Source organism: Monodelphis domestica, chromosome 6 (genome assembly GCF_027887165.1).
Source record: "Monodelphis domestica isolate mMonDom1 chromosome 6, mMonDom1.pri, whole genome shotgun sequence".
Lineage (NCBI taxonomy): Eukaryota > Metazoa > Chordata > Mammalia > Didelphimorphia > Didelphidae > Monodelphis > Monodelphis domestica.
Window position 1 is genome coordinate 256,182,794 of NC_077232.1, and position 27,450 is coordinate 256,210,243.

The window sequence follows — 27,450 nt, forward strand, 5'->3', positions numbered from 1 at the left end:
TGATTTGGAACATTTATTCTAGATGCTTTTTGATAACTTGGATTTCTTCCTACAGGAACAGTCTGTTCATAACATATGATCATTTTATCTATTTCAGAATAGCTTTTATTTTTATATATTAAATATCTCACCTGAATTGGAGAAATGCAAAGCGAAGGTTTCCTGTCCAGGAAACCATTTTGTTTTTTACATTGCTTTTTAAATGTAAAACTTGCTTAATTTTATGTAATAAAAATTGCTCATTTAATGTCCTGTGAGACACTCTATGCCTTGTGTGATTAAAGAACACTGGCCCTAACCATGGTTGTAAATGGTATCGCCTTCCATTCTTTCTAATTTTATTCATGATGTGACCATTTATATTCAGGACATGTATCCAATTAGAGTAGCTAGGCATTTGGACAGCTAGATGGCACAGTGAATAGAGTGCTAGGCCTGGAGTCAGAAGGACCAAAGTTCAAATTCAGCCTCAGATACTTTAAAACTATGTGGCCCTGGGCAAGTCATTTAGCCCTGTTTGCCTCAGTTTCCTAATCTGTTAAATGAACTACAGAAGAAAATGGCAAACCACTCCACTATGTTTGCCATGAAAACCCCCAAAAGGGGTCACAAAGATATGGAAATGACTAATCAACTAAATAATCTATTTAGAGCACATTGTGGTATGTAATAAGTGATGCAGATATAAGCCTGATTTCTCCCAGGTTGCTTTCCAATTTTCCCAGTTTGGGTTAAATAATGAATCCTTATCCCAGTACTTTGTGTTCTCGGGTTTATCAAACTCTAAACTAATATATTCAATTGCATTTTGGATCTTGTGAGCCTAATATGTTTCCCTGATGAACTTTTCTATTTTAAAAATAACACCAAATAGTTTTTTGATGAGTACTACTTTGTAGTCTAGTTTGAGACAATTCTACTAGGTCCTCTTTTCTGTTCTGATTCCAGTCTCTTTTTTCCTCCAGATGAATCTTCTTTTTTCAATTTCTCAAAAAATTTTGGGGGTACTTTAGCTGGTATGGCACTGAATCTGTAAATGAATTAATGTTTGTTGCATTAAATCAGTATTACCATAGACAATTTATCTCTCTCCAATTATCTTAAATTTCCCTCGTTTAGTAAAGATTTTCATTTTGTTGTGAAGAATACATATTTCTATAAAGTGTTAAGAGTTACATTCATAGAACTACTGTGTAACTCTATGTGTGCTTGTAATACTGTGTGTCGGTAAGTAGATTCCTAAATATTTAATATATTCTTTCATAATTTTGAAGCATCTAAGTGATACAGTAGATAGAATACCAGGCCTGGAATGAAAAAAGATTCAGCTTTCCTAAATTCAAATGTAGCCTCAGGAAGGTGAGTCCATCTGACTCCAGACCTTTCTGTCCACTGCAATGCTTAGATGGCCCAAGATTATGATAGCCTTTTCTAAGTACAATGATACAATCAGGATTTTTAGCAAGAGAGTAATCTTTCAAACTTTAATGCAAAAAGATGGAACAATGTGTTATCAAAGAAGCTTCGATAACATATCAAATGGATTATACTCTAGGAAAGTGATGACGAACCTTTTGGAGACCAAGTGCCCAAACATGTAGCCTCATGCTGCTACATGTGAGCCCCCTGCCTAATCCCAGACAGGGGAGGGAGGAAGCTCTCCCATTGGGCTGCTGGGTAGAGGGACAGGTGATATGAGAAATGACCTCAGGCACATGTGGAGAGGGAGAAGGGATCAGTCCCCTCCAGCATGCATGCCATAGGTTTTCCAACAGGGCTCTAAGACCAGGTTGGACTTGTATCAGGAATACAGGGTTATTTCCCATTTTAGTAAAACTGAAAGCATAAGAAGTTATGTTAACAATAAAAATTCTACTCTCTTGCTTTCTCTGATTTATCCTTCCTAGTTTTAGGTATCAGGACTATAATTTATTCATAGAAGGAATTTTGTAGGTTGCCATCTTTCCTAATTTTCCAAACATATTTATGAAAAAATCATATATTTAGTTATTATTTCAGTATTTTATAAAATCCATCTGTAAATCTAACCATAGTTGGGATTTTTTTTTTAACATTTTGTGGATTTTTTGTTTTTTTGGATTGTATGATTTCTTCTGTTGTGATTAGGTCACAGATTCTCTACTTTTAATACGAATGATTTATATTTGGGGTAAATATTTGTCCATTAAACTTTAATATTTTTGTTACATAAGTGGGACAAATAATTTTCTTTGTTATCTCATTTTTGTGAGTTCTTTTTTTAACTTTTTTAGTATTAATAGTTTGCTATCCCTCTCTTCTTTTTCTTTTTGGATCAGATTAGTCAAGAGTTTAGTACTTCTTTGATTTTAAAATTTTCTATTTTTGTTTGGTTTTCTGACTTGCTATTTTTCTTTTTCTTTTTTTATTGCAGATCCATTCCAAGATAGGATGTTCCTCTACTTTATTGTTCAAGTTGTTTAGAGGTCCACATTTTTTGCCTAAGGACTGCTTTCTTTGCACACCAAATGTTGTATTTTTCTGATTATTCTCTGATTTGTTCTTTTAACCATCAAATTTTCAGAATAAGGGATTTTTGGGGAGGGCCTCTAATTTTTAATCCTTGTTGAATGCTTTCCATTGATTTTAGTTTTATTGTGCTATGGTCAGTAATGTTTATGTTTAATTTTCTACATTTATCCATGAGATATTTATGCCCAATTTTTATAAAAGTTCCTGTTATAACTAAAATATGCACAAATCTTTCTCTTACCTTTCTGTAATGACTCAAGAACTATCATGTCATACATAAGTCTTCTAAAATTCTATCAACCCTTCTTTATTATATATAATTTTGTTAGATTTAGGTCTGAAAGAGATATGTTGAAATCCCTATTGTAGTTTTGTTGTCTACTTTTCCTTTAATTCAATGAACTTTTCCTTTAAAAAAAGTCAGATACCAGGCCAAGTTTCAACATTATTTCATTAGTTATGGTACATTTAGGCATAATGTAGTCCTTTATCTCTTTTAACCATCTCTATTTTTACTGTTGCCATGTCTAAGATCATTATTATTACTACTACTTTAAAAATATTCACCTGAAACACAATAAATTCTTTACAAATTGCTTTTAATTATGAGAGAACCTTTGCTTTAAATGTGTTTGTTGTAAATAGCATATTGTATTCTGATTTTTAATTTATTTGGCTACTCTCTTCTCTATTATGGGTGAATTCATCCAATTTACATTCACTATTATGACTGTTAATTCTGTATTTTTCTCTACCATATTATCTTATACATATCCTATTTTCCTCCTAGCATCTTCTTTATAAAGAATATGGGGTTAGAGTATAGGTATTTGATCAACACCTGTAATCTGCATTTGAATTGGCCTATTATTGCACTCAGAGTTTTTTAATTATATGAAATGTTTCCTGTGCTGTCAGTTTTCTTAATACATTACCATTGTCCAACTAAAACATATAGCTGGAGGATTTAAACTATATCCATAACTTCATCTTAATTGAAAATAGAAGAACTTAAAATTAGTTACTGCTTAGTGGAAAGTTTACTGCTTCTCCTTGGGGAAGTATATAAAGAATGGGCTGATTTGCTTCATAATCATAAATTCAAGGGCAACAAGAAACATAATTTCATGGGGATTTGTGGTTATTTCACCTCTAGTGTTGCAATGAGGATAAGCAAACACACAATCATGAATTTATTTGCAATGCTTTCACCAACCAATCTTGCAGAACATGAAGTGAGGGAAATCAAGTAGAATGCCAAACTAAATAAATATATATCATGATCATCAGTAACTTCAAGGTAATACTTTATTCAGCATAAGGAAGATGATAGAGAAAGCAGAATATGATGTAGAAGAAAGGAAAGAGTTTAGCTGTTTGTAAACATTTTCTTTAATAAGTATTCTGTTAAATTGAAAATTAAAGCACAGTATTCCTTGTGTCATTCCCCTAGTCATAGAACTTTTATTGACTCTTTATTGCCTCCAGGAAAAATACAAATTCCTCTCTTTGGCTTTGAAGACTCTTTGTAAACTGTCTTAAGGTTTGTGTTGTTTTTTTTTCCCCACGCTGTTTTGACTTTATACCTGTTCATACATGCTGTTCCAGCTAACATGGATTAATTGCCATTCTATTTATGTCATTCTATCTCTACTTTTCATACAGACTCATCCCTGGAACATTCTTCCTCTTCAACTTTTGCTTCTTCAAATTTCTTGTTCTATTCATCTCCGGTACTACATCTTATATCCAGCCTTTCCTTATGCACTCAACTATAAGTGTTCTTCCTCCTCCAGAAATTCCTTTGTATATATTTTGTGCATGTATGTATCCCTTCCATAACATAAGAGTAAGCAGGGGGGGGGGAGGTGTCCATGAGATTTAGAAAATCCATGGAAAATGTTTTGGGTTTTGTGGTCTTTTTGTAAACTTTAGCTTATTTTGTTATAAAAGAGATTATATATATTTATGGTATTAAAATAAAATATGTTGATATTGAATAATACTATATGTCTTTTTGTATTTATGAGTTTCTAAAGTTTTTTGGGGTCATCTGCTAGCCTTCATGTATCATCTGCAGCTTCCACAAAACTCTTCCAAATTCCCACTTAATTTCTTATGCCAATCTGCCATATAATGAAAACATGATGGGGAAAGTTGAGATGTGGCAGGGGTCCCTGTACAATATTTATTTTTCTGGTTTCTTATGGTTTCCCCCAGTAAAATGTAAGCTCTTAGAGAGCAGAGACTATTTTGTTTTTGCCTTTCTATCCAATGGATGTGCATATTTGCAGGAACATAATGGGATGTTAATGAGTGAATTCAAGAAGAGAATAAGAAGCCTTTAGATCTTATAAGTAGAATCTCATACAGAAATTAAAAATATCTTAATATGAAAAAGACCAACATTTAATTATTTCAGAAATAAGCTCTCTGTGGACAGTTAAAAACAGACATTAATTTGAACAAAGGCCAATATGAAAATTTGAAGAAAGTTTTTATGAAGTAAAAAAGGACACAAAATCTTAACTTAAGCCATCTGCATGCATTTTCTAAAATGTGCTTGAAGATAAATCCAACTTAACTTGAATAAAGAAAATTTAATTATATAAGTAAAATAAAAATGGGAATTTATAAGGAAATTAATCCAAATTTTCTTTTCTCCTTTTACTTAGCTATGACTTTCAAATATTTGAAAATATGAATTTGAAAGTCTATTTACTTATTTGGGATAGAGGACTACACAGATGTTTGTTACCTGATACTAATCAAAAGAACTGCAAACATGTTAACTACAACGATCACTTAAAATAATCTATAGTTCAAAGACATATTTTACACAAGGACATTACCTCCTTACATTATTTTTCCATGTGCTTATTCCATGAAACTAAAGAATATTTAAATTGTTTATTGAGAAAACTACATATTGCAGAAACAATGCTTTCACAGACTTGTTTCTATGGCAACTCTCTTATTAAAGCGCCCAAACCATCTGCTTTAAATATTAACTTCATAAGACCATCAGTACCAGCTTTAAAACAATATCACATGTTCATTAAATATTAAAACTCAAAACAAAAGAATACAAAGGAGAGAAACCTCCATGTTTTATGTATATGGTCCTTAAAATGTCTGAACTTTTCATAAATAAAGCTGTTTAACCATGTTTATTTAGGAAAAACTTCTTATTTAGAAATAAATGCATGCAGGTCACTCAGGTGATTAATAACAACAACAACAACAAAGATTCTCTTGTTGTCCATTATCTCAACTCTTTAATTTCAAATGTGACTTTCTAAAGGATTAGATTCCGTTATAATAATTTGGTCTGAATTCTCTCTTTTGACTTGTAAAAGTAAAGTAAGTGTACCTCTGAGAAGACATTTCCTCTTCTCCATCATAAAGGAATTAAACTAGACATTGTCAAAAGTTTCAGTAGTTCCAAAATGCTATAATTCTCACATTATTATTTGAAACAGAGGAATCCATTTTCTTAGTAACTTACTACATGATCTTGGGCATGTCATTTAAACCCCACAGATCTCAACTACCTTCTCAGTATAATCAGGCTTAAACTAGATGATATGTAATATATTTTCTTTTATAATACACCATGATTCAAAGAATGTATCATTTGCTTTTTAATATAATGTCCCAAATCTGGTCCTATGCTTATGTTTGAAATATATGTGTGTCTTTGTAGTTTAGGGATATTAAAGAACTTTAATTCCATCACTTTTTATTCTTCAATTTTCCTAATTTCTTATTTTCTTCATCTTTTCAAAAACAAAATAAGAATCATTTTGAGGAATAAAATACTATGGAATTTGGTGAATTGTGATGAACTTTTTGAAAGACAACAATAGAACAAACACAAGTCCCATTTTATCTTTCAGTTTCCAAAATACAAAGATTATCCTATTCAAACAACTCTTCTTCAGACTTCACAAATTGATGGTACACCTTTGATTAAAAGTTGTCTGATAGGATTTCTCTACTTTTCTCTAAATGAGAGGCCTATGCCAAGTCATGGTGAATGAATTTTGAAGTATTTAGTAAGAAACCGTGACTACATTTACAAAAAAATTGACTTTATTACTGGAAAGACAAAATTTAGAATAGAGAATAGACCTCAGGCAGTCAAGCACAGAAAGCAGTATTTGATTATAACTGTGTTTTCCCTACTGGTCATTCACCAAAGCTACTTATAATGCTACAGCTCTGTAGAAGTTTCCTATAGGTCAACCCGATTTTTGTAATTATTATTTTTGCCTGATTCTTCTACAGATCATTCATTTGCAATAGTAAAAATGTTTTAGACTGGTCAAAATAAAATAAACGAGCCCCACCATCTACAGAAAGACCTCAACTTAGAAGCCAATCATTTTAAGGTCTTGAAAAAAATGGAAATATGGCAAGTTTGAGGCTTATGGAAATAATTCTCAGTTGTGCTGCAGAGAACAACATATTTAGGGGATATAACAAATTGAACTGTGATAGGAAGGCCCTTCCAGGATCAACTAAGAAGTGATCCATTTGAATTGTGTGTTGGCTATGGGAAAGGGTGAGGAGAGGGGAGGGAGGGAAAGTATATGCTTCTAGTAACCAAGGAATAATGTTCTAAATTGACTAAATAGAATTTTCAAAAAAAAGGTGATCCACTTGTCTGTTACACTGTATATAACTGTAATTTTAAAAGGATTCAGGATGATGCATCAGAATGTTGCTAACATTTTGTTGTTAGCTAGAGATAATTTCTATTTGCTATGTAACATTCTGGGCAAAATTATAGAAAAAAAAATTTCAATAAGTGCAGATTTAGATTTGAGGAAAGAAAAGTTTTCTAATAATTATAGCTATTCCAATATGGAAATGTATGCTACATAAAAACACTTGTATAACCAATTTCAGATTATTTACCTCCTGGGGGGGGGAGGATGAGAGAAATAATCTAAATTGTAAAATATCAGAAAACAATTGTCAAAAAAGCCTTTCTACAAGCAATCCAAAAAAAAACTTTAAAAATAAAGCCTACACACACACACACACACACACACACACACACACACACACACACACACACACACACACACACTATTAGAGCTTTCCAAAAGTAGATTTAGAAGGTAATAGAATCTTTGTCTCTGGAAATTTCCTCGGGTAAAATTCAATGACCATTTGTTGGGTTATGCTGTAAATGACATTTTTGTTAAAGTGGGAGTATGTCTAGATGGTCTCTAGGTGTCCTATCCAACTTGGATTTTGATGGAGTTGGGTTATTTCCCCCATATTTTACAATGTAATGGAAAATAAAAACTTTAAACAAAAACATGAGAGTTGCCTTTAGGATAGGAAGAGCTGGGCTCAAGGCCTCTTTTTGACAAATACTACCTGTCACCCTGGGCAAGACAAAATTTTTTTCAGTTCCACCCCAATGCCCACTCTTGAAGACTTACAAATTTCACAACCCTAGCTGATCTGATTTTTTTCCTCACTGCAAGTTTCCTACACAAAGGAAATTCCAGGTTGAGACTAAATTCACACACACACACACACACACACACACACACACACCTGTCACACATTTGCCTTTAAGATTGGCACAAGTTGTAGTGAAAGACTAAACTTCAGCTTACATTACAATTAGACAAGCTAATATTGACACCACCAGCTGTGTGTTTTTAATTTTTTTTTGGGGGGGGGGAGGTTAAACATTGAACATGCATTTGTGAAGTAAGCAGTTTCATGTTTAGCTGGCTGCTGTGAACAACAGCTGCTTTGCTGAAAATAACAGCATCCAGCAATTGTCCAGAAGATCTCTTCCTATTTAAAATTCCAGTAGAATAGAAACTCTTTAAGGGCAAGGACAGTTTTGTGTTTGTTTTTTGCATGACCAGCACCTTGGACAGGGTCTTGAAAATAGCAGACACTATAAAATTGTTAAACTGAACTAAGCCAGATGTCAGTCAATACCATGAAAAGAATAATGAGTTAGATATTGTCCAACTTGGGGATTTTTTTATAATTTATCCTATCAATAAATCCCTTGTGAAATTCTTGCTGCATGTCAAGCAATTTACTAAATATAGTGAGCAAACACACACACACACACACACACACACACACACACACACACAATACTTGTTTCTTTCTTATTTAAAAAAGAAAACACCCTTAACTTCTGTCTTAGAATTGATACTATTAGTTTCAAGTCAGAAGAGAAGTTAGGGCTAGGCAACTGGTGTTAAGTGGTTTACCCAAGGTCACACAGCTGGGAAGTGTCTAGATTTGAACCCAGGAACTCCAGTCTCTGGGCCTAGCTCTCTACCCACTGAGTCACCTAGCCACCCCATAATACCTGTTTCAAAGTTAAGGTTTTGCTGAGAGAAAACAGGTCCATCATTTGAAAAAAAAATAAGTATTGTAATGGAGGGGTTGGTTGGTGGTAAAAAGAAAACAGGATCCAGGAGAGACAGCTGATGGTCTAAGGCTGGTTCAGAGAGAGGAAAGGGGATTTTGATTAATTTTCCCCCTTTATCCTTCCCTCCTTAGCTATGGTTGCTCTCACAGATTGGTTCTTGTCCCCCTACACTACTAGAGCCTAAAAGGTTTCTTCTCAGGAAGATGTCTCTTCCCATTCAAGCTGTCCCACATATACTTGAGTCAATTTGGAAAAGGATAACCACTTTAATATAAATTAAGTCAACTAGGGTAACACAAAGAAAATGGCTGGCTGGCAGGGAAAGAATGGATGAGGAAAATGGGAAAGGTGTTCCTTCTCCAACTATCCTTTTCCCTCCCTCCTCAAGTTTTGGGGGAACTCAGGCCTTGGTCCCCCTGAGAGATAAGTTGACTGACCCTGGTCTTTGGCCCCCTGGCAACAGTTAAGACCCAGGGCACCAGGAGCTGTGAGATAAAGCTTTAACAAAGGCTAAAATGTTTTCTTCAGAAGTTCTTCAGTTGGAAATTGGGGGGAAGATTGACCAGTCACCAGGAGATAGAAAGATGGGTATACCCCAAGAGAAAGGCTTGGCCAGACCTCTCCTCCTAGGCTTCTCAAGATTGAGCTAGATCTCAACTGAAATCCCAGCCAGAATCTTCTGGCCTCTCAACATTCCAGACCTCCTGGGACCCCTCCCCTATCGAGGTGATCAGATCCACAAGCTCTTCAGCCTGGTACTCTTCCCAGAGTGCAGACCCTCTGTCACAGTATACAAAGTAGGGTGGTCCAAAAGTCTTAGTGTGTTTTAAAGCTTTAATAACTTAAGCAAGTTTTAAAAGATTAAAACCACACAGATTTTTGACCATCCTCTGTTGCTGTTTGAAGTTGTTTCATGTAGACAAGCTCTCCTGAATTCACCATATTCCTCCTGATCTCCCTACAGTCTCCATGTTTTCCCTAACTGTTTACCCAAATCCTACCTATCCTTCAAGGTCTTCTTCCAATTTTCTGTCCTCTACTGCAGAAGTGCCAAACACACTGTCTGCCAAGAGCATGTGACCCAAAACACTCTGGAGTATAATCCAAACCAGATTAAGACATAATTAGGAAATATTTAATAAAATAAACAAAATTGCAATAAAGCATAGTAATATTAATACAGAATGTTCTAAATTAATATTTGGCCCATAGGAATATTGTTCATTGGCCTCTGTTTCTGAGTTTGACACCATTATTTTAGATTAATCTTTCTGGCCTCATCTTCAAAATAAGGGGTTGAACTCAATCTGGCTGAGGACTCTTCCAACTCTAAAACCATTGTTTCTTTTATAACTGTTTTAATAATACTTTAGTGATTCTTCTGTTCCTGGAATATCTCTTACTATTTGGGGGGGGGGGGTGTTTCTAAGCTAATTTGATTAGGAAAGAGAGTAACAGTGTTGAGAATTTTCTCATTATTTTATAGCCTGGTTATAAAAGTATATTTGTCAGGATTAATACTTTCTTTTTTAAATTTGAAGTAGAAAACTTTCTTTAGGCGATAACAGTTGTTTAAAAAAACTGAGAAATCTATCTGCTTGTGGCTTCTGCCATATTTCTTCTCAGGCTCCCTTACCCCATCCCTTATGTACAAACACAACCTGCTTATATAGAATCAATATTCATGATCCAGGTCTAGAAAACAGGTTGTAAAATACTGCCCCAATATAAGCATTCTTCAGAATTCTGCCACCTTATTTATAAATACTGGGGCCATGTGGGAAGGCATTAGGAGGGTCTAGAACACCTACTGGAAAGGGAACCAAGTGGCACCAGTATTAATCTCACTAATCCAAATAGTCATTATATGTATCTGTTTGCTTGTTGTGTGTTTCATTTCTCAGTGTGACTCATCCAGGAGTCATATGTGTGAAAGAGAGGTTTTGGGGAAGAAGAAGAAGAAGAAGGAGGAGGAGGAGGAGGAGGAGGAGGAGGAGGAGGAGGAGGAGGAGGAAGAAGAAGAAGGAAAAAAGAAGGCATAGGATTTCTTCAGCATGTGTGTGCTATTTAGAAAAGCATAGCTCAATAGGTTGGTATCTCACACTTGTGAAAATAGGCCTGCAGCACTATCTACTTGATTAGGCCCTTTTTTCCCCTTTAAAAACAAAATTCGATTTCGTACATATAAAGCACACATGCATTTGTGGAAAGAAGCAGCCAAAGTTTTCATATTTGGCAATGAAAAGAGTCCCAAGGCATGCTCAATGATATTGCCCCCCCCCCATGCTAATGAAATTAAAACAATATCTATAGTCATGAGGGAATTGCTTTAACTGAAGGCTGTTCTGTTGGTTGTCAGTATATCTGTCAATGAATCAGCAGTTATTGGGCACATTCTCATATGATTAATTCTGTACAGTAAAATGGAGCATTTATATATGGCCATCAGAAAGAGAAGAGAGGGCCTTTCTTCTAAAATCAAGATCAGAATGGAAACTATCCATCCCTTACCAAATGCTGAATGTTTGGGGCCCTTAAACATGTCTTATTTATTTTCAACAGAAGCTACAAGAGGAAGCAAAGTATTAAATGTTCTTAATGGAATGGTTAATGGAGCTCCAGTAAAATCACACAAGTCAGTTTTGTTGTTTTGGGTTTTTTTGTTTGTTTCAGAACTATGACAGGACAGAGTTTGCCTGTTAGCAATTCTAGATGAGTTTGCACTGCTTGGGCCAATTTTCAACCAGAGTGGGTGGGATGAAGAAAGATAAATATATTTTACCTGGGCCAAAGCAAAGAAAAAGCTAATCTCCAAAGCCTAGGACTCATATATTCTTCACTTCTGCTGAGTAATGTTGAGATTAGCTCTATGGTCTCTTCTAGCCTTAAATACACTTTGAGTGCATTGTAATGTATGGTAAATTTAAAATACTTTTAAATGGGTCAGGATAGCAGCAACATTTAAGTAAAAATATGATTTAGTCCATCCTTAGTTTGTTCTCTGACTCAGTTAAAAAAATCTTGTTCCAATATAGTGAGTCATGCTCATGCTCCTAACAGCCCATTGATTGGTCAACGAGAGACCCCTTTAGTAGTTTTCTCCAATAGACAGTAAACTCACATGTTGAATGGATACAATTTCTCTTCCCTTAAAGTTTCTTGCCCTCCAACATTCTTTATTATAATTGTGTTTCAGAAAGGGGATGGGTAAAAGAAGTGGAAAATTTGGTGCCCTCAATCTTATTATTAAAAATTCTCTAATTTGTTGAATATTTTAATTGTTTATACCAACACATTTAAAAGCTTTTGATTATACACGATTTTTAGAAAGCTAATGCAATTACCAAAGTTCTACAAAATATGGGGTTAAGGGGAGGCACTAAACCTTGCTACTCATGAACTAGCAAACCTAATTATTGCTATTAATTCCCTTTTGTGGGGTGTGAAGTAATAACTCTTCTGTTGCTAATTTCTTTCAAGATTCACCCAGAGTTTTCTGTAGCCATCACACAAAAGATATTAAATGAGACTTTCTCGTGTTTCTGACATATTAGAACAAGCAACCATAAACTAGGTTAATAGAACCAGGAATTGGAAATCTTGGCTACAGTGGTGTCAGACTTTTGAAAGTTGTACTCTCCCAGCTGTTACATAAGAGCTCACATGGGAATTGTAGGATAGTGTTTATAAACAGTGTAGCCACGTGTATCCTAGCCACGTGCCAAATGGGGCAAGAGAAGAATAAAAAAAGTCCAAACAGCAGTAAGAAGAACCTATTTTTCCATCAATTAACAGAATAAATTTTCTTAAGAGAAAAAGATTAAAGAAAAGGTGTATAAATATAGAGGTTTTTTTTCTTATTTGGAAAGCATTAATGAATGAAATAAGTGGATTCATAAGCATCCTTTATTGCCTTTCTTTTTTTTTAATCTTTTTAAACCAGTGAACCAGTGAATGTGTTATAGGTTATCACCTACCTCAATTTAAAACTAAATTATGCAAGCCTTATAATAATGACTTCCATTTTAATAGTCTTTCTCCCATAGTTTACTTCTTATGTTCTCTTGCTTATTATTATTATTGTTGTTGTTGTTCATTATTTTGACTATGAACTTAAAATACTAGGTAAAGGTGTCAAGAATTAATTGTCATTTGTTTGCTGATTAATCAAAGTGGGACAAAATAAGTTCACATTGAAATAATAGGTTTGTAGAAAATTCAGCAAAAATAAATTTCTAATGATTTTGGTGGTGGTGAGGGGATGCCACTTTCTCATGAGTGCTGCAAGTATTTTGTTACATTCTTCATATTCTAAATTTCATTTCTTCCCACTGTATGCTTACCTTTCAAAAATGGAGACTGTCTGAGGGGCAACAAATGAGACCTGCTTTTATTAAGACTGCTAACATTTGTGTTTTTGCCCATAATGTTGAAAAATGATGTAAATGAAGTTTTCCCATTTAGATGAAAATTCTGATTACTGGTAAGAGACATTTTTTGAAAAAGACATTAATGAACACGCTATAAATTGTAACTATAGTGTAGCGAGTAAAAACAAAGCTCACAGCAGTAGTATGATAAATTCACCTCTGAGGAGTCCACAAAACCAAGGCCATGCTTTCTTGGCTAACCTTAAATTGTATAATTATATATTATTAGATGTGAGAGTCCGGGAATAGAAGGGAGAAGACAGGGATCACACTTTACAGAGTAAATGCTATCAGTCCCCTAAATAACAAAAGTCTAATTTGTAAAAGTCAGGCTTCTCAAATACACACGCATGCCCCTTGACTATTAAAAACATGTTATTAGCAAAATGCTTATCAGTTATGACTCTTTTAAAACTATTATCTCCACCCCAGTAAGTCTATAAGGTAGGCTGAAGAAAAGTCTTCATCACTGAGGGAGTCTATTTGGGTGTAAACAGAAAAGATCAAACATAGCTAGGAATCACATCATTGGTTTTATCACAACATTCAGCAAAACCTCTAAGAAGTTTTTATTTCCATGAAACTCACAATTCAGAGAAAAGAGAGAGGGGAAGTGGTTCTTCTTCCCACCCCCTTTTAAATAATATCCATTTGACTTAATAATTCCCTTTTCCATATTTTTATCTGTGGTCATTTGGGGTCATCTAAAGGTAGAATTTGTTCTAAAATTTATTGCTATTGAATTTCATCTTTGGAGTAGTTCCTTCCCATTCTACAAACTAGCCAAAGATTCTATAAATACTATTTTCAGAAATTGACAAACTGTATTTGCTTTGATATGTACAACAAATTAAAAAGTCATTTATTATGAAATTGTAGTAAATTTTTCCTTTTTAGTATAGTAACTTTTTTGGCTTACATAACACATGAGAAAATTGTATGTCCATTGTCAAGTGTAAGACGTGTATAACTTCAAAGTCAGAGACTTCAAACAAGAATAAAATAATACTGAAAGCACATTTATTGGGGGGAAACACTGAATAGGAAGAGTAAAACTAGGGGATGGGATAAGGGTGTGGTAGTGTCTTTGCAGTCTCTAGTACTTTTCATCAGAAGAATTATTAGCAATAATTCATTGTGTACTGTGTATTTCTGACCTTAATGCAGGCAGAAAAGAAAAACAGGAAGAATGAAAGAGTAATGTAGATTTTGATTTCTATATTCTATCATGGGCCTCTCACTTTTATCTTCATATCTTCCTGCCTTCCTTTTCTAATGAGATTCTGGGAGGCAAGAAAGGAGGAAAGAAAATACTGTAACAAAAAGCACCTTTTAAGATTTGAATATATAGCTTTGAACAAGGCTTAATACAGTTGTAAATAATAAACTGGCAATTTTGTCAATGGAAAAATAAAAAGGAATGATGAAGCAGTTTTAAGAAATTTCTCATGGGGCATGGTAATAATAAAGGTTTTGCAAAGAAATGCTACAGGCAAAATTGTGACAAATTTGAAAATGGCAGAAGATGTGATCTTCAAACATGAAAATCTTTGTCTCTCAGTCTCTGTCTTCTGCCTGAGACACAGTGTCTTATGACTATAAACTCTAGGTCCATAAGCATAAAGTAGATAATTCTGTTCCATAATGGCTTTAGGCACAAATTCTCTACCCAAGAAAGGGACACACCTGATTTTTTTTTCTTCCCTTGAATATGCCAAACCACATATTTCATTCATTTTTAGAAAGTGAATGTAAGAATATCAGCTGACATCAAAGATTCCTAATTTACTTGAAACTAGTATGCATCTAGGTGGGATTAATAGTTCAAGAAGTCAAGACAATGAGATTAAAATTCCTGGCATGGCAGAGAAGAGTCTAAAGGTACTTTTCACTCAAACCTGCTGGACAACTTTTTGAAAATCCCATAGACCAAGGCATAACTAATTTCATACAGATGCATTTGCCATTTTATTTCCTATAAAGATTATGTAAAAACCTAATTAATAAAACTTAAGGTTTCAAAAGAGAAAATAGAAGGGAGAAAAGTATAACCATACAACTACTTCTCTGACAGGAAATGCTAAAACTTTCTGGATTTTTTCCTTAAAATTCATGTTAAAATCATGTTCCTTAAAACAAGATGCTATTTAAGGTTTTCAGATATGCCACAGGACATTATTAAGTGGGTAATATAATTGAAAAAACCTTGTATTTGTACCCATTCGCTGCAGTCAAGTGCTTCCAGATCAGACATTTAGAAACATTTTTCAAAGGATTTAAAAAAAAATAAAACAAAACTTTGAGACTTTTCTTTTAATTCCACTGCATTGTGATTACTAAACATGGTCTTAATTTATATTTGCATATTGACATGAATGCAGACTTTCATTATATAATACATATTATTACACAAAAGAAGATTGTTCACTAGCATAAAACAAAGCTATATGTTGTAGCTAAAACCCAACACAAAATTTCTCTTTATGCTATCAAAATTCAAAATCCCTCACATCCCCAAAGATACCTAAGATTCATATACATTTGACAGTCAAGTGCTCATCAGAACTCTGGTCTAGTGTTTGTGAACACTTTGCTATGTGTTTGCAACCACAGGAAAAGCCAATAGCATCCTGACCCAAACTTCTATAGGCTCAGTAAGTACTGGTATCACAAAGACCACTATGAAGCAAAATCTTTTTTCAATATTATTTCTATCTTTCCCCTAGAAGTTCCATAGTTCAAGACAGAATTCCATTTGGTCAAGTTCTCTGAAGATAATTTATAACTTTTTGATTTTAAGAAGACTCAATAATATCAGGTGAAAGTATAAATATGTAATCAAATCAAGCAAGTACTTGGGACTACTCTATGTTGTCATGTGACTGTTTCTTTTCTTTTTGAGTATAAAATCGATTTTAGTGGAAAAAAACCTAGGAATCTTGAGGGTTTGTTGCTATGAAATTTCTTAGACTCAATATAATTTTTTTTCAGAGGTTAAAGTAAAAATCTAATTTTGTAAAGATATTGCTTTGAACGTGGGTTATATCACTTGGATTCATTAGAAAAGGTAAAAGTTTTTGACTATGCATTGAAAGCTTCCCAACAGTTACATATTTCTTTTCTCGGTTGTCTAACCCCACATCTACTTAGCCCCACATCTACTAAAAGCAGTATCCAGTGCTGTTACATAAGGCTCTTTTCACTCCCAAACATGGTAAACATTTTTGTGATTAAATAACTCTTTTTTTTTCCCCAATAAACTGAGGCCATTTTAACTACCTATAACATTAATAATCTGTAGCTAAGTATTTCTTCTTAACTATACTCATTCCAAACAACACCTACAGCTTTCTCATATGGTACATGAGGTACTTTCTGCAAACTAAACATCTTGATTTAATTAGGTCTTCATCTTTCTTGTCTTTCTTTAATATTCCATTTATCTTGTAAAATCCTCATGAAGATCAAAACCAGAATAATTATTTTACTAACCCTAATCCTAACCCTACACAGTCAATTTACCTACATTGTTATAAATTTGCCGTTATCATTTTGGGCATTATTAAATTTTTTAAACTAAATAGGTTACCTATGTACAAAGAACTTTTTTAACCAAATATCACACACACACACACACACACATGAAGGAATGAAATCACAGTCATATAGCTAAATTTCAATAGAGAGAAAGAAGCTACTCCCCCACCCAAAAAAGGAGCAAACAAAACAACAACCTGATAACAGATATTAAAATTTTGGAAGATTTAAATTTAAAGGAATTTTTTAAAACTAGATTTCCTACATAATTTCTCCTCCCTAGACAGGAAATTGATTAAAATTCACTTAAATTTAAGTGATTTTACTCAGTTCTCAAATTCAGTCAATTTTTTGATTTGTTGACATCTAATCTGCAGAACACTGGACTCTCCACAGTGAAAAAATTTTAATTAATGCTCCCTGAGGGCAGACACCTTGTCATCTAAAAAAAAAATCTTTTGACAACTAGCAATTTCTAAAATGTTAAGCATTTTCAAGCAAATGATTTTGTGACCAATTATGTTCATGCTAGTTTATTTTCCAGCTTTTCTCTTGAGTCATTTCAGGCCTGCTTGCAATGATCCCTTTTTTGGAACTGTCAGTGAAACACTGGGCTTGTAACTTTCAAAAATGTAGCATGCCATTACAAAACCTTAAAAAAACTGAGATAATTAAAAATTCCTGATGTTTAAATGTTTCTTTTTTGAAAGCATTTAAATACTCCCTGCTGGGCTTGTAGAAACATACTCTAGCTGAGAAAATTTACCCTTTGGGCTTTGGTCACCAAAACTTACTTAATTTGGAGAGGAACCTACCCACCTTCCTCAAGCCAGGAATTAACTTCAATATGGAACAGAATCAGAATCACCCCAGAAGTGTGAATTCTGAATTTGGCTTTCAAAGAAACTGCATTCTTGTGCATTCATTCTCCTTTAAAGTAAGACCTTGTTTTCTCTTTTTCTAAACTTTCTCCACACACCACATGCAGACTGAGCAGCCATACATACTGTACCACACTTTAAAATGATGTCAGGCCTCACTGAGTGCTGGCAGCAAGCCAAAAGAGCAATCAGAGATCTGGACCAAGTAAATACTGTATATTTGGTGAAATCATTTGTGGTTGTGTTCTTCAGCACAGCTTCCAAGATAACTACCAGCTCTACTTGAAACTTGGCAAATTGACTTTACCACTGTTAAGGCTCCAATTGTAAAAGTTGGCCTGAAGATAGTTTGCTGCTTCTGGCTTTAGTGTAGCTACTACATTTAAAAGCTACTGTGCAGCTGCAGAATAGTTGGAAAAGGGGTTATTTTGATAAACCAACATTTTACAGCTTGATCTAAAGTTTTAGCATGCTCCCAGGACAAGAGGCTATTTAACATGTTTTTGTGCTTCCTAACAAAATGAAGACATGTATTACTGAAGATGTAGATGGCTGAATAAGTTTTAGTTAAAGAAATTACCACTGAATAACACTTAAAAATGAAACAAAACTCAAGAAAAGGATCACTCAACCTTACCCCATCCAAAAAAAAAAAAAGGTTTGTGAAACTATCAGTTTCACCACTCCAATGAACTTACTTTTAAATGTCATGCTGGGTGACATGTATGGTGGGAAGAGGCCTGGGTTTGGCATGAGGCAATCTGGGTTTCAGTACCAGTCTTACAGGTGATGGGCTATGTGACCCTTGAACTGAGTAGCAGTGTAGGACTTCATATCTCTGGGTCTCATTTGCAAATTGGAGGGGGTTTGGTGGAGAAATAGTCCTTCCTTAAAGTTCCTTCCAGCTCAAAGCTTCTACAGTTCTTTGTAGTATATGTATTTTATGTCAAGTTGTGTTGTCTCAGCTTCTTCTATAGAGTAGAAACACTGACACCAGCCTCACCTTAAGATCAAATGCAATAATGTGCGTACAGTGAAGAGCTTTATTAACTATGATTGCCACATTTCAAGAGGTGGCATTTCTTGGAAATTTGGAGATTTCACTGTTAGAAATACTCAGAATCCAAAATTGCTCAGTTATTTTTGTAATGAAGAAAGACAAAAAAGGAAGAGGAGGTGGAGTTCCTATAATACTGACATGTGGATTACAACATGGAAATGGGGTTTGGCAGGAAAGGTAGAGGAATTCTACCATGGACAACTGAAACCAAAACATTTATGTGACCTATTTCTTTCATAATGCAGTTCCAGTGCCAACAAAGGACCTTGGAAATCTGTCATAAAAACTCCTCAGCAGGTGCATGTTCCTAGTTCTTTAAGCAATGTTGACATAATATTTAGGACCATGCTTTTACCCCCATCAAAATAACACAGTTCCCTCTGGCTCTAGGATAGGTGACAACACAATGCCAGAAACAGCTAAAGTGGCCAAACAAATTTGGTCAGTTTGCAAAAAGAGAGTAAATGTCACTTCTTTTATCACAGTTTGTTGTTATTACATATTAGCAATTAGATCAACAAAAATACACAGAGTAAAGTTCTAATTACAAAGTAGCCATCTTGTTAACTGCTTCTCTCTTGTTAGAAAAACAAATTTTCTCTATAGTTTTTCATATTGACTAACACTATTTAACTCTAACTTACATTTTATATAACTTAATAGCAACTGTTCTGACTACATCTTGAAAGGGGGGAAACTGAGGTAATGTTTCCTCTTGATAGGTTTTTTTTGTCTATACTGATTTGAATAATTTACTAATTCTTTCCATACAAAATATAGCGTGCCTATTTTGTCTAAATCTGTTAATCTGTCTCTGTTTCTCTCTGTCTCACAACCCCACCCCCATATGTAAGGGACACCTTATCTAGGATCAATTAGTGAATGCTTTCAGCATAGAATGAACTATATAAAATAACAAGAAAATCTGAGTTTGATGACAGGACAGGAACAAATCCAGATGTCCAGATCCGAATTTATCCAAACCAGATGGTTGTACATTTATCCTTTTCATTTCAGAATAAAGAATCTATTATTAATAAGCCAAGTGGAGGGAAAGTCCCACAACAATTGAAAAGTTCTCCAAGAAAATCGAAGATATATCTTAAGACTAAAAGAACCATCAAGTTTTAGGAATTTAGGGCTTATAAATCCATTATAGTAATTAGCCACAGTTTTCCCTCTACAAAGGGGATGTTACTAATAGTCATGTTAAAACCAAAGAATGTTTCTTTACTTCCCCTAAACCCTTATGTTTTTGTATCAGTTTTTGAAGCCTTAAATTACAATTATATTCTACTGGGTTTTTTAAAGTTTATATATATATATATATATATATATATATATATATATATATATATATATATATATATAAATTGTGTTTATCTTCTGTAGATATGAGCAATTGCATTGATCCCTTTAATCTGAGAAAATCTGTACATATAGCAGTCACTGTTTCAACAGAATTTACCCATTTCCCGGAGATCATAATAGAATGACTTACAAGTGAAATTACATGGACAAATATCTTAGAGTATTTAAGATTGTGTGTGTGTGAATTACTTCACCTTCCCATGTATACTTGAGCAATATCTTTCAAACTTAAAGTTTAACACTCACTCTGACCCATAATCATTAACACCTCTAGTCTGAAAGACTTTTGCCAACCCTCTTCCTGGTTTTATACTTCTCTGCCCCAGTGAAAGTGGCCTCCAGAAATACACAAGCAAATCCATGATGAACCCACCCCACCCCCCATCCTTTGCCGTATTTCAACCTGCCATTAAAATGTAAATGTAATGGCCTCATTAGCCAGTAAACAATACCCACTGGTCCCCCCCACCCCCTTTTCTTTTAAGCTAAAGACAATGTCTCTTCTTCTAGGCAATTCCCAATGTACAGGAGAAAAAAGAACACACTGGGACAGATCTTCCTAGCTTCTATTCTAGACCATTCATTGTTTAGTATTACTGGATTCTGTCATTTACATGCTATCCATGATGGGAAGGAAATGGGACCGTGGGTTTTAAATCTGTAGGTACATGTTGGAGTCTCCTGCTAATATATTAGTCTAGACAACATTTGACTTACACAGGGACACATGTGAAAATGACTAAATTTTAATCAAGTAATTGGGGGACTGGGGAGGAGGTCACTTTTTACTAAGTCTAATGCACTGACTGAGGAAGGAGAGCACTGAAATATTAATGAAAACAAATCCTTACAGTCAAATAATTTTTTAAAATAGCTAAGTAGGTTTTGAACCTTTTGCACCCAGCACACATTTTCCCCCCTTATTAGAGGCTTCAAACTCTATAATCAAATCAACACAATTGTCTTAGTGATACCGGGAGAATGGCTTCTGTGAAAAGATTCAGCTAGATGACCATTTAAATGTGTTGCAGATTGGAAAGTTGTGTGTGTGTGTGTGTGTTGGGGAGGGGGAGATAAAAGGAAGGGCCTGCAGTAAATCTCCTTTCCACTTCTCTCTTTCTCCCTTAGGATTGGGTTTCATTTCCTTCAGTGCCCCTGACCTTGCAGTTTCAAACTCTACAATCTTCTTCTGCCTCCCCCTTCCCCCTAGCTCTCTCTGTCTCCCCCTCCCCCCCCCCTTCCCCTTTGACTGCGCCTGCCTTTGTGTCTGCCTGTCACTTACCGGTGAACCAAATGAAAGCTGATTCAGGAGCAGCACAAAGCCAGCAAAACAGACTTTCACACACAAATTCTCTCACACAGATTCTCCAAAAGCTGGACGGCGCAGCCGGGGAGCAATGCTAATATATCTATCTGGGGCTGAGAAGGGTGGCTTTTGTTGATGCTGGTGGTGGTGTCGGTGGTGGTGGGAGTCAAAGAAACTCCGGTCTGATATCTCACTCAGCACCTCCACAAAACCCCCTCAGACTTGAAAAATCCAACCAACATCTCGAAAGATCTCCTGATCCCACTACCTCCAATGTGCTTTTTAAGAAAATCCACTGTGAGGGAGGGAGCGAGGGGAAGGTGGAAGCCGCCAAATGCAAACCACCCACCAAAGAGAGAAGAAAAAACACCACTATCAGTAGTGCTGGAGTGTGAAGATTTCAAGAGAGGCGAGTTTACACGCTTACACTTACATAATGGAGGGGGGTATTTAAGGAAAAAGTAGCATGCTTCCCCCTCCCCCTGAACTTTTTTTCCCTTTTTTTGGAAAGAAACAAAGGGAAAGAAAACACACACACATACACACTTTCCTGTAGCTAAAAAAAGCCAGGGGACTCTGCTCCTGGGAAACAGGACAGTAAGTTAGTTTTCTAGGGGGGCGACACAGGCAGGCAGGAGGGGGATAGGTGGCATGAGACTGCAGGTTTGGGAGGGGCGAGGAAATTTTTGTAAAACTCTATTTGTCAGCCATGTTGAAGAGGCTTCAGTAAATTCTGAAGCTTCCCTCTTCCCTCTTTACGTTTGGAGGCTGCCACTGCGGGCTTTGATCGCCAGCACCCCGAAGAAGCCGACAGACACGGAGGGGAGGAGGAGGAGGAGGAAAGGGAGAATTTCGCGGCAGAAAGAGAAGCGCTCTGACCTCTTTTTCTCTGTCCCCTCAGCCTTGCAGAAATCCAGCAGATGCAGCCGGGGATCCTTTCTAACAAATCCTAAAGGGCAGCCATCTTGCTTCCTTCTGCTTCTCTACGAAAGCAGCCTAGCCTCCCCTCCCGCATCAATATTCATAAGGTAGTTTGACGTCTGTTCTCATCACTTGCAGAAGCCCCCGTATTGCTGGTCGGCAGGCAGCGCCGAGGGAGCCGACGTGACTCGCATGCGAAACAACGGTTCTTTAAGCGCGCCCTAGATGCTGCTGCTGCTGCTGCTGTCTCTGCTGAGGCTGCCTTCTGTGCTGCTGCTGCTGCTCATATCTGTCTCTTTCTCTGTCCTCTGCTGCTGCTTCTGCTTGATCGCCGCCTGCCTTCTCCTCCTCCTCCTCCTCCTCCTCCTCCTCTTCCTCCTCCTCCTCTGTAGACGCAGCGGCTGCAAAAGAACGCTCAGTCCTGCTGCGTCTCTGCTGGCCGGCTTGGGGCGCCGTAAATCAGTTCCCCACCAAGGGGTTTCCTACACAAAGACTCGCAATATTTTTGGGGGCTGTACAATAGGGCGAAGAAGTACAGGAGAGGGTTGCCCTAAAGCTATGGAGTGGAGTAGGAAAAAGTAATGGGCATGGATGGCATATGTGTGTGTATGTGTGTTTGTGTGTGTGTGTGTGTGTGCGCGCGCGCTTCTGTGTGTTGTGTGTGTGTGTGTGTGTGTGTGTGTGTGTGTGTGTGTGTGTGTGTGTGTAACTTTCTGGACGCACTGTGCTGAGCTTTCAGAGAATATACCTTTGTGCCTGTACTGCCCGGCTCCAGCAGCAAAGAGGAGGAGGAGGAAGAGAATTGAGAGAAAGGAAGGGCGGAGGGATGGCGGAGGCATGTGTCAAAGGAAATATTAATGCACTTTTTCTTTAACTATGGACTTCCACTCCTACTTGGTAGCAACTTCTCTCATTTACACATGGACACATACCTTCCCTTCCCTCACCCTCCCCTCCCCTCCCGTTTCCTCCCCTCCTCTCCTCTCCTCTCCTCTCCTCTCCTCTCCTCTCCTCTCCTCTCCTCTCCTCTCCCTCTCCTCTCCTCTCCTCTCCTCTCCTCTCCCCTCCCCCTCCCCTCCCCTCCTCTCCCCTCCTCTCCTCTCCCCTCCTCTCCCCTCCTCTCCTCTCCCTCTCTCCTCTCCTCTCCTCTCCTCTCCTCTCCTCTCCTCTCCTCTCCTCTCCTCTCCTCTCCTCTCCTCTCCTCTCCTCTCCTCTCCTCTCTCTTCTCTCTCTTCTCTTCTCTTCTCTTCTCTTCTCTTCTCTTCTCTCACTATTTCACCAAAAGCCACTATTTCTCCAAAAGCCTCCCCCCCCCCCTCCATCACCACCCTTTCAACTGCAGATTTTTTTTTTTAACGTAGGCTTTAAAGTAATCAAAATTGTGAAATAGTAGCCATTTCCCCCTTAAACTGACAAGGCTCACCTTCTGTTTACTCTAACCACGTGAGCTACGAAGGTGAATGCAAGAGTTCTCTTAGGAAAGAAAGGTTTAACTTTTCCCCCTAGTGTTTTTGCTCCACATCTACCTTTAAACCTCCAGGGGACATTTTGTGAACTAGCCTTATTCTTAAAATACACCTGTCCTTTTAAAAGAAAACCTTCTTACCTTCCCCCACCCTAAACTAGAATTTTGCAAATATTTCCACCAAAGCATTTAAGTAATGGAGAATCTACAGCAGAGAAACTGATTGTCTGCTGAAGCAAATTAATGAACAGTCACTTCTGCCTAGCTTTTTGAAACCTAGATCTAGATTTCTCCCCCATACACATGTGAATTTTCCTTCTCTATTCAGTAGTCAGTATTCTCAGTTTTGACCTTTAGTTGTTTTATTTTTGGTAGAAAAAAGGGCCTTTTCATGAATGTTAAGGCTTTTGAATATTCCATTTTAAGGTGACATGGAAAACATTCTAATGTATGTATAAATCATTATGCCACATTTAAAAATACTTACTTTTTGAAAAAGTAATACACTTGGTGCTTTTATCACTGAAGTTCCCTTTTAAAATAATGAGTATTCATTTTGTAAGATTGATAGATTTTCTAGATTTTCATGATAGTCTTGGCATAGAAATTATTCTGATATGTCTTCTTCCACCCCTTTCTACTTAGAGAATTAGGGAAGTATTTACCCAATTTCATAAAATCTTAAGGAAAATTTCCATTTTGAGAGTGAGTGGGAGATGCCTAGAAATTTTAGTGGAAAGAAAGAAAGGAAGGAAGAAGAAGGAAGGAAGGAAGGAAGGAAGGAAGGAAGGAAGGAAGGAAGGAAGAAGAAAGAAAGAAAGAAAGAAGGAAAGAAGAAAGAAAGAAAGAAAGAAAGAAAGAAAGAAAGAAAGAAAGAAAGAAAGAAAGAAAAGAAAGAAAGAAAGAAAGAAAGAAAGAAAGAAAAAAAAAGAAGGAAAGAAGGAAGGAAGGAAAGAAGGAAGGAAGGAAGGAAGAAGGAAGGAAGGAAGGAAGGAAGGAAGGAAGGAAGGAAGGAAGGAAGGAAGGAAGGAAGGAAGGAAGGAAGGAAGGAAGGAAGGAAGGAAGGAAGGAAGGAAGGAAAAGAAAGGCCAATAGTGGCCCTGGCTAACTTTAAAGACTTCGGAATTTTTATTTTATTTACTTGAGGAATGGAACAAGTCTGTAAAGAAACATGAGACACATGAGACTGAGTTGTTTAAAATGACTGAAATCCTTATATTTCCCCCTGAAAATTCATATTTTCTCCAAATGGTTATTCCACGACTATTCTTTCAGGCACTCAGGCTCAAAACTTGGTGTCATCTTGGCCTCTTCCTTCTTCCTTTACTATCGAAACCATTGTTATTAAGAGTTTTTTTCCTCATCCAACTTTCATGTCTCACATCTGTCTAACTCACCTTCCTTTAATAGGATACTTGTTACCTCTTGCCTAGCTTATTGCAACAGACTACTAATTGGTTTCCCTCTCTCTAGTCTCCCTCTTTTTTAATCTATCCTCCTCTAAACTGCCAATTGAAAAAAAAAAAAAGAGAGAGAGAGATGAATACATGACTCCTCCCCAACCCCTACAAAAAAAAAAAAACTCAAAAACTTAAATGGCCCCAATTTTCTTTAGATTAAAATACAGTCTGGCATTTAAAGTCTTTCATAATCTGGGGTTTTGTTTTTTTTTTTTACACGTGTGCTTGTTTGATATTACTTTGTATATTCTGCATTTACTTAGTTGCAAACTTGTATTCCTTATTTCTTGATTTTGTATCCTTAGCACACAGTGTGATACTTAATAAATGGTTGTTGGATTATATTTACTTGATCACCCTTAGTGACTCCCAAATATCTCGTTGTATTTTCTTTATATCCTATATGTAATAAGAAGCCCCTTGGGGTTTTGGAACCTCTACATTAAGAAAATGAGTGTGATAGCTATGCAAAAATTACATTGAAAGGGGAAGGGAATGAAGATGAGGATATAAATGAGCAAGTGGATAATATCTCTTCAGGAGAGAGGAGGAGCTGAAGAGCTGAAAGAAGGTAGGGGCAATATGAGTGAAGGACAGAATCAAACTGATAGACTTGATAATTGGCTTAATGTGAGAGCAGGCAATGGAGTAAAGAGGCTAATGAGTTTAGGTCATTGGCAGAATGTGGGTGTCATCAGTGCAATCAAGAGAAATGTGGAAATTGGGTGGAGTGGCAAATTCACTTTGGGGGCATATTGGGTTCAAGGTGCCCATGGGCAATTCAGGCATATAGCTGACATGAAATAGATATCTGGAGGTTCAGGACTAGATAGATCAGGCCAGGTTATATCAAATTTGGGTTTTTGTGCACGTGAATATTATCTCTGATTCTTGCTACCTTGTGACCTTGAGCAAGCTTAATCTCTCTGATAATCATTTTTTTTTCTCATCAGAAAAAGGAGGGGGTTGAACAATGTCTACTAAAGTGTCTTCCAGCTCCAGATCATGTACGGGGTTAGTCCTTCCACATATGATGAATATTTCTGGGAAATCTTGGGAGTAGAGAAGAACCTTAAGGTAGAAATTATAGAAAAAGGGTAAAAGAGTACCTTTAGGGACAAAGCCTTGAGAGTATGCCTCAAGAGAAAAGAAGGGGCAGAAGAGTGAGCAAACCAGAGAAATTACTTAACAATTGTTATCACCTAATTTATTTGCGGTGTACTTTAAGACTAAAATTTATGACTCACAAAGAAATTATTGATACTAACAAATCTATAATTTTCAAGTCAAAAGTATTTGCTATGTGCCTTTTTATACTAAAAAAAAAAGCAGAGGAAAGATTCTATATTTGTATATATATGATTTATTCTTTGCATTTTCCTTAACTACTTTCATCAAGACTGGTGTGTGTGTGAGGGGGAATTGGTAGAGATCCTTGAGGTTTCTTCTTTCTCATTTCATCTTTTAAATCACTCTCTTCTGTAATAACAGACATTTCTAGTCCATCTGGGATCTTATCTGGCTTGCAGTTAGGGTTTTGCAACAAGACCAGAACCCTTTCTTGACAATTTTTTTTCTTCTCTTTCCACTTCCTCACAAATCACTATGACAGTGTTAATTTAAAGGAACACAGAGTACTCCTAAATCACCTCTATGCTGACTCTCAACAGCTTGTTGTACACAGTAGGAACACAAATATTTGTTGAATGAATGAATAGGAAATAACTGAAATTTTGGATAATCATTTTTGCTCAGCAGTTTTACAGACTTTTTCTAAATTGCCTTGGGGGTAGGGGTGGTAGTAGAGTAAAAAGGCATGAATAAAATCATTGTTTAATGGATCATACTTTCCCATGTATTTTACTAAGTCCAAAACCCTCTCTAATTTAAAGTATGGATTCTTGGGATTCTTCCTTCTCTAGGTGTGGTTAGTCTATTTTAAAAGATAATTTGCTGTTTTAAGAACAGCCTACTATAATTAAGTTACTCACAGTCTTACTAAAAGTAGAGTGCTACTTCAGCAAAGGGGAAGCCCTTGATACTCATACACTTCCTTTAGTGAATACATTACTAACATGTCTCCT

At 36.1% G+C, this 27,450-nt stretch overlaps 1 protein-coding gene across 2 annotated transcripts in view; it reads right to left on the bottom strand.

The window, feature by feature from the left end:
* The window catches only part of TET2 (tet methylcytosine dioxygenase 2), a 168,047-nt gene extending 145,002 nt beyond the window's left edge, over nucleotides 1–23,045 (bottom strand). For both annotated transcript variants that reach the window (XM_007495844.3, XM_003341383.4), the window contains exon 1: nucleotides 22,400–23,045. The gene's annotated coding sequence lies outside the window, so the exon portion shown is untranslated. The remainder of the gene's footprint in view (nucleotides 1–22,399) is intronic.
* Between the last annotated feature and the right edge of the window lie 4,405 nt (nucleotides 23,046–27,450).